Source organism: Octopus bimaculoides, chromosome 6 (genome assembly GCF_046866305.1).
Source record: "Octopus bimaculoides isolate indiv1 chromosome 6, ASM4686630v1, whole genome shotgun sequence".
Lineage (NCBI taxonomy): Eukaryota > Metazoa > Mollusca > Cephalopoda > Octopoda > Octopodidae > Octopus > Octopus bimaculoides.
Window position 1 is genome coordinate 27372894 of NC_142933.1, and position 9180 is coordinate 27382073.

The following is a 9180-nucleotide window of genomic DNA, read 5'->3' on the forward strand; positions in this document are numbered from 1 at the left end:
GTTCCTCGAGCATCTTTCCCTTAAGATTCTCTTTAAAATTCCTCACATTCCATGCATATTTTTTCAGTACTTATGCGCGTACTTCTGGTGTCATGTGTACTGAAGATATCTATCATTGTTTTTAGGAGGAATTCATATATTACTTTACGGTCATGTTTTTTGCTAAACTCTACACACACACACACACACACACACACACACACACACACACACACACACACACACACACACACTACACACATACATACACACATACATACATATATACATACATACATGGTGATTACTTCATCTTTGCAGATGAATGCCGTCTTCCCATGTATCCCCACCAACCAACCATCATCAGCTCCAAACGTCCGCCCATGACTCCTTAGTTGGCTTTTAAGTCCAGCATTAGATTTGTACGGTCTGGAGCAAACGTGACAGACAAAAATGTGCCCTCTATTGGATTTATTGGGTGAGCACGTGGGATGTCATCCTTGTGTACCCACATATCTTTTTTTAGACCAGATGTTGATTTGCAGATCTTTTTGCATACCACACATGTTGTCTCACCTAACATTGGAGGGATAGAGCTGCGTACATTTGGCTTTTTATGTGATTTAAAATGAGTGATGTACCCAAATTTAGAGAGCAGTAAACGGCCACACACCTCACAAATCCAGCTCACTATGTTCTTATTGTTGTTCATAGTGTGGCCTTTTCGAAGTTGGCGTTTAAGGTTTTCATGATCAAGACGTCTCTCTTCAAACATTCTGCAACCTTCCTTCACATAATCTCCCCATTTACTTCTCTTTAAAGCAAGCACTTCTCAGTTCTAATCTACAAACTGAAGATCTTTAAGGTTGTTTTTTATGGAATCCTTTATATTTTTTTCTTGGTTTGTGCTGAGATCGTTTCCCAGTGTGCAATTGACTGCAAAATAGTTGTTTTGGGGAGTCTTTCCTCATTTATGAACACAACATGGCCTACCCAAAGCATTTGAGAGGATATGATGGTAGATTCAATGCTCGTGCAGCCAGCATCTATAAGGATTTGTGTGTCAGGTAATTTCTGTTGCCATTCGATGTTTAGGATTCTTCTCAAACACTTTTGGTTAAAGTGTTCAAGCAAATTAAGCTGCTTACGATGTACTGTCAACGTTTCCGAAGAGTACAACAGAGCACTTAACATGCAAGCCTTGTGCACGCTAATCTTGGTCTTGATATTGATGCCATTATCTGCCCACACTCTGTTTTCGAGTTTTCCAAATGCTGCAGAGGCCTTCTGAATGCGCAGGTGTATTTCTACATCCAGTGAACCATCCTTTGATAATGTACTGCCCTGGTAAACAAAAGTGTCAACTACACCCAACCTAGATCTATGCATCATTATATTTGGCTCGATATATGCTTCTCCTGGTGATGGGGTGAACATTACCTTAGTCTTTTTTAAATTAATTTTCATGCCAAAGGCATTACAAGACGCTGCACTCAATCCATGATATGTTGCATGTCATTCTGAGAGTGAGTCAAAAAGTCAACATCGTCTGCATACAAGAGTTCTCTAATTAATATTTGGAACATCTTGGATTTGAAATTGAACCTTCTTGGGTCAAAGATCCTTCCTGTGGTTCTAATTTGCAATAGAATGCCCTTTGCACAGTCCTGGAATGCATGAGTTAGCATCACAGCAAAAAATATTGAGAACAGTGTGGGAACCAGGATATCTCCCTGGTTATGTCTCCCTTCACGCCATTACCAACTGGGATTTCATTGGACAATTTTCCATTCAAGACAACCCAAGCCTTCATATTTCTGTGCAGTCGAACGAGCATATCAATAAATTTTGGTGGGCACCCTATTTTCCCAAATATTTTTCACAGTGCACCTCTGTTCACAGTATCAAAGGCTTTTATCAAATCAACAAAAACCTGATACAGAGGAACCCGCAGCTCAATACATTTCTCCCGAATCTGCCTTGTAGAGAAGATCATATCAATCGCCCCTTTGCCAGATCTAAAGCCACTTTGTGATTCAGGGATTACTGTAGGACAAATGTCCTCCATCAACCTGTTCAACAATAATCTAGCAAGAACTTTGCCTACAGACTCCAACAGGGTGATATCGCGGTAGTGATCGCAGACTCCTTTATTCCCCTTGCCATTAAACAAAGTCACCAAGACACCATCTATCCAGTCTTGTGGTATAGGAACTCCATCCCACCACTTTTTGATGAGATGAAATATTGTTGGTGTTATGTTCTTATTACCAACCTTTAACAGTTCTACAGGAATTCCATCTGATCCAGGTGCCTTACTTGTGTTTAACCGGTTGATGGCCACCGCAGTTAGTCCCTATCACAAGAAGAAATAACAACGATGTTATGATAAGACCCCTGCCGTCTATGTCTAGATTTGAAGCTATATTCTTCCAACTGGTCAGGTCTGCACACATCGCCACTCCTCTATTGCCATAGAACTTTCATCTGTAAAAATGACAGATGAAAAGAACACAAAAGAGACATCTGTACATCACTGGATTATTGTGGCAAACACTTGTACTACTCGAGCACCACTTTCAATGATTATTGTCTGGTGACAAGCCTAAGCCAGATGACCAGTAATCACACCAACCGCAGGTTTAATTTAAAGTTTCCTTCATTTAGAAGGACACTGTAGCAACAGTTTGGAGATATTCATAATACACACACACATATATATGAATAAATGGATATTCATAATACATACATATATATAAATAAATAAAAAATAAAAAATGCAAAAGGTATGTCATTTAAAAATATATATAAAATAAGTTTTAAATACAAATAATCTATATAAAAAGAACACACACACACACACACACACACACACACACACACACACACACACACACACACACACACACATATATATATATATATATAAATGTATGTGTATTTTTTCAATGCGTACTAATAATACGGAAATAAACAGTTATCAGGGTAGCAAAAATTTACATTAGTGGCAAGGATGTTACAGCCTACTTATAAAAGTAGAAATTCCAGGTTTAAGTGAAATGCTTTTGTCTAACAGAGATAAATTAAGAAACGGAGTTAAACGCAGGTGTTATTCAAATCTTTATACTTCCGACATATGTTTCGAAGAAAACATTGATATCATTCCGGTGGGAATAAAATAATGTAAAACAATGCAATTATCTTGTCAGCGGAAAAAGAGAAACAAAGCACATCAATAAGCCATTTTAACCGAATGTGATTACCGCGTATAAATATGAAACACCTCATCTATAAAGTCATAGTCGTAATAAAAAAACTGGAAGCTTGCCACTATGAGAAGCATAACAACAACATACAAATTGAAGACAAGCATGACCTGAAACTCGGATCACAAGGATTTAGACAAATTCGAAGCTCACTTCGCCTTCCTGACAAGGAGGCAAGGAGGATTATATTTAAAACTATATAAAAATAAACCCCCAAAACAAAACGCATGTTAAAATCACTAAAAGTGTCTGAAAAAGACAAAAATTCCCATATGTAAAAAATTAAGACAGCCACCAAAAAGCCCAGTAACTACGTAAGAAAATTTTACAAAAACGATAATCTCTGAATATAGAATTTAATGAATAGAGAAGCAAAAGGACTAGCAACAACAATACAAATACAAGACAGAACCGAATGCCAAGGAAAAAGAAAGACAAAGATATATAATGTTTAAGGGCCTCGAATTTAGCATTATGAGCGACTTCTTTGTATGCGGAATAATAAACCCCTGAAAGCAGAACTATGCCCACTAAGCAAAAAAAAAAAAACAATCTTTGGAAAGATCAGCTTCAAAATACTGCATCAGTTATCAAAAGTCTGCATCAGTTATCACATTTTGCTGCTTTTCCTGCGTCTCTGTCCTTTTTGTGTACCAGATATTTGGTTGATACTTTCTGTTCCTGTGTTGTAAACTCATACCTCTTAGAGTGGGAATTAGTAATCCGGTTGTTGGTCCATGATAGACTGCTTTTATGATAAATGTTACTATCATCCTGGGGCTTTCCGCTAACATATCGATGCATGGTCTTCTGCGGATTTACACTCGTCCTTTCATCAGATAATACGTTGCGGTAAAGCCGTGCGACTTCTTTGGGAATGTATTTAAGGTTATCAGATAAGGAACGCTGCTCCAAGAGCTGCTTTTCAAATTTTAGGATGTTATCAGCTTCATGTATGCAAACTTGGTCAAGTGATGCACTTCAACACTTAGTAGTTAAAAGGTGTTGCCGAAGGAATATGATACGATATTCAAAGGCAGTCTAGATCGATGTTAAGCCTTTCCTCCCTTATTTTCGTTCTAGGTAGAGGCGGTCTATGTCACCGTTGATGTGGAGATTGTGTGTGCTGGTTAGTATCTTCCGGGTTTCCACAATGGCTCGGATCTCATCAAGCGTCCAATCAAGTCCAAATGTTGGTATGAGTACTGGCACTGCAAACACATTGTAAACCATTGTTTTATTGAGTGCAGAGAGTTCCGAGGTCCATATTTTCTTCATTCGGCTGTAATATTCTTTAGTGACACGTGTCTTGTTACAGATGCCATCGTAAGATATGTTTTCATCAATCCCTAGACACCTGTAACATTCCTCATCTGATACAGAGGAAGCAGCTATTGATGGAAATGTTACTAGTCTGATTTACGTTTTTCTCTCTTTTCCTTCTTTTCACAACCATATATCAACATTTATCCTGACCAAACTCCAACCCTATATGCTTTGAGAATGTTGTAACCCGGTCAAAGCACTTTTTCATCTCATGCATATTCTTGGCACCCACATGCACATCTCATGCATATTCAAGTCATCCACAAAGAAACAGTGTCTAATTTTGGTATTTTTGTTTCCCTGTGAACCAGTGAGATATCCTTCAAACTTGACATGAATGACAAGGGGTTTACAGAGAGTATAAACAACATCACAGAGAGGCTACCCCCTTGGAAAATACCTCTGCGGTACTGTATTCTATCAGTGATAATTGTTTACCTGTTGAGCTGTTGTTTTCGTTCTGTTCTGCGGTTGTGTTTTTTGATGTTGTCGTGTCCAGCCATGTTGCTTGTAGGAACCTTTTGCATGGTAAATACAGGTTTCAGTCGAAAATCACTACGATCGTGAATAAAAGACTCACTCAATTAATTCAGTTGAAGATTAACCAGTTATGAAACAAAGTTGAGTGTTGTGGTTTCAAAGTTGAGAGATAGTATACTTCGTATTTTCGATAAATAGTCTCCCACGCCAAATACGCGACTTGTCGCCTCGAGTATGTATGTATGTATGTATGTATGTATGTATGTATGTATGTATGTATGTAATTGCTTATGTTAAGTTTCTTGGAGGGATGCGTAATCAGGCACAGATAATTGTCCATAAATATCCATGCATTCCCTCCCCAGCTCATAAATATCTACCTATATATACAGACATATCTACATTGATTACACTATGTAACACCATTTTTGTTTTTCTAAATTTTTTCAATGTTTCTTGGTGTTTTTCTTTTCCTGATTTCAAAAATACCCTTAGATCTTGCCTCCCATCAATATTTTAAAAGATAATCATTGTTTTGTATTGGAACAAAAAAACTTTCTTGTGGTAGTGCTTTATTGACCTTATTCACATTGTGTGACAATATATATATCAAGTAACATTTTTGTAATCATTTTTTGCATCTCACTTTAAGCTAAACAGGAAAAAGTAGACATATGATGAGATTACACTAGAAATGCATTAAAGATCGTATTGTCCTACTGTGAACTCCTTTATTTTTACGGGCAAGTAACCATATACAATCTCCCATCATAGCAGTGTCCTCTCTTCCTTGGCATCTCTTCTCCATTGCAGCAATATCCTGTTGGAATCTCTCCCCATGCTCCTCACTGACCTGGCTTAAGTTTGCAGGAGAGAAGTCTAAACGTGAATGTAAACTGTGCACCTTTAAGGACATTCGACAACCTAAGTTCTTAAAACTCTCAATAAGCTTTACCGCTTACTGCTTGCTGTTGGGTTCTTTGTTGTTACCTCGGAAACTATGAACTATGTCACGATATGCACACCATGGCTCTCTTTCGACATCTCTCATTGTCTTTTCAAGTTTTTCTGGTCTTAGTATTGTCTTTATTCTCTGATCTCAGTGTTGTCCTCTGCAAGAGGTTGTCTTATAACATTTTGCTTTCCCGGCTTCATGTCATTTCGTAGGGACCATTCAACTTTCCGGTAATGTTCATGATTAGCTCCGCTGTCCCATGGAAACCACGAATATTTTGTGTATCTACCCTGCAATCTAAGCAAGAAGACAAGCTTCTTAAAATCACCACAGACATCCCACTTTTAGTCCTCATAGTTTATTTTCTGAAGAAGCTTTTCGACATTTCATATACTTCCTTCACCTGTACAGCGTAAGTAATCGGCAGAAATGGATCTTGATTTCCATTTTTCATTAAAACTGTTTTGAAGCTTCTTGCTGAGCTGTCTATGAAAAGTCGCCTTTCTTTTGGGTCATGATTAATACCAATAGCTACAAGCAAGCCATTTATACCTTTGCAGAAACAGAGATTTTCACAAACATCAAAGTATACTTCGAATTCCTCGTGTCGTTTCTGGTATACTGTTCATTTGCAGTCCTCCCCCCACTAAATTCCATTCCTTCAGGCTGGAGGGGGGGGAAGGAGGAATGGAGGATGGGGAGAAAGAGAAGGGGAGGAAAAAGGGGAAGAAAAGATGATGATGGGAGGAAGGGAAGAGAGGAAGAGAAGAGGAAGGAAGAGGAGGGGAGGAATAGGAGAGGAAGGAAGGGAGGGGAGGAAAGGAAGATAGGAGGGGAGGAGGGGAGAAGGAGGAGGAGGAGGGGAGAAGGAGGGGTGGGGAGGAGGGGAGGGGGAGGGGAGGGAGGGGGAGGGGAGGAGGGGGAGGGGATGGGGAGGGGAGGAGGAGGATGGGAGGAGGAGGAGGGGGGTGAGGAGGAGGTGGGTGAGGGGGAGGGGAGAAGGAGGAGGGGAGAAGGAGGAGGAGGGGAGGAGGGGAGAAGGAGGAGGGGAGGAGGGGAGAAGGAGGAGGGGAGAAGGAGGAAGGGAGAAGGAGGAGGGGAGAAGGAGGAGGAGGAGGAAGGGGAAGAGGAGGATAGGATGGGAGGAGGAAGGGGAGGAGGCGAATGGTATACAGTAATTATAATCACCAAACTGTTCCTCTATTTAAGGAACCATCAAACCACTGCCTTTCCACAAACCACATTACAACTTCATACGACACTTCCTCACCACCTCTGAAACACTGTAGTACTTCAAATCAGCTCACTTGTTGGAGATCCACTTGTATTATGCTAATTCTTGCAATGCATGTGCTTCCTTTGTGACACATCAGAGACAGCTTCCAGTGTGAATGAAATCATCCTCTTAAGTATATCTCTCTACATCCATCATACAACCAAACTCATGACTGCTAGATCTCTAAGTTCTTCATTCAAGGTTGCATTGCAGCTATGGATGATCCACTTGATTCAAGGAATAGGACAGAGCGTTAAACGCTTGGAGAAAATTACCCACCTCTACAAACTTGACGGCTTTAATGCAACACTGCAATCCCTGCATGCCTACATCCAAATTGCAAAGCAAGTTTCTGTTCATCATACAGTCTGCAGATCCTCCAGTCTCACCGACTATAGTTATTCCTTGTAGTTTGTCGAAAGTGTCTTTACTAAATTTATCTTCCTTCTTTCCATTTCTCAACTATGGTGGATCTCTAAACAGCACTCCTACGATAAAATCTTCGCAACTGCTTCTTGCATTGCTTCTACTTTCACTCACACACTTTTGGCAATTCTCTTCCAAAACTATCTTCCTCCGTTTCTCTTGCTCTCAGCGATATACATCAAATACAGAGCCAGTCTCAGTCGCTTCAAAGCGACAAGCCCACTGCCCCTTACAATAACTCCCGAACAATGCTCTCTAGTATTACATTTTTCTACTGAGTTCTTTATTGAGCTTTGGATGCAAAATACAATATCTCTCATTACCAAGAAGACAAAATCTTTCTGAACTTGCCAAATAACAAAAAGAGAAAAATTATTGCGTTGTTAACAGCATATTTAACTTAGCTTATAATTCTAAATGACTGCTGAAGCACCTAAAACAACAGCTGTTTATATAATATTGTATAAACTGTCCAAAATTATAGTCCGCAATAAACAGCTGAAACTGACACAAGTAACACGTTGAAAACGTAAACCTAGTTTTATCAAGACGTATTTCTGATATATTACTTGTCATTGTTCCTGGTGCTATTCGTATTTGGTATTCATTTCTTCCGAAAATATTGAAAAATTAAAACATAAATATATAAAATATACCTATCTTATGTATGTACGTATGTTTTGTGCCAAAACGAATGCTCTTCATTCTCACATCATTGAGCATGTCAAAAGACTCCATACTGTGGCAATGTTCTCTCTGCCAGTCAGCACACTTGCGCATTATGCAATAGAATGTGCAAATCTTTGGCCGGGCTAAAGAGTAATACAAGGGCCTCACATTGTATCATCAATGATTCATTTCAATGATTCTTTCTAGCAATGGCTTTGCACATATACGAGAAAGCAGCTACTATATATGTATGTATGTATGTATGTATGTATGTATGATTGTATGCTTGTATGTATGTGTATGTGCAGATTTGTATGCTTGTATGTATGTGTATGTGCAGATTTGTATGTTTTGTTTTATGTATGTATTCTCATGCATATAGTTGCATGTCTAGACATATATAATTAAATGATAAACTTCTGGAGAGTTTTACAGACTTTTACAGTTCCAGTGATGGTTTAAATCTGTAGTCTTTGAATCAGCATTCTCCTTTCTGGTTTTGAGAAGCCTAATTTCTCAAAATTGGTATTTAGGTAGTGTGTTACAGATCCAAGTACCCCAATAATTACAGGTATGTATGCATGCATGTATGTTTGTATATATGTATGTATGTATGTATGTATGTATGTATATCTCTTGGAGAGGTATACACACACATACATACATACATACATGCATGCATGCATACATACATACATACATACATACATACATACATACATACATACATACATACATACGAGAGACAGCGAATTGGCAGTAAGCAAGGGTATGCAAGGTGGACAAAGTGCTTCAAGGACACA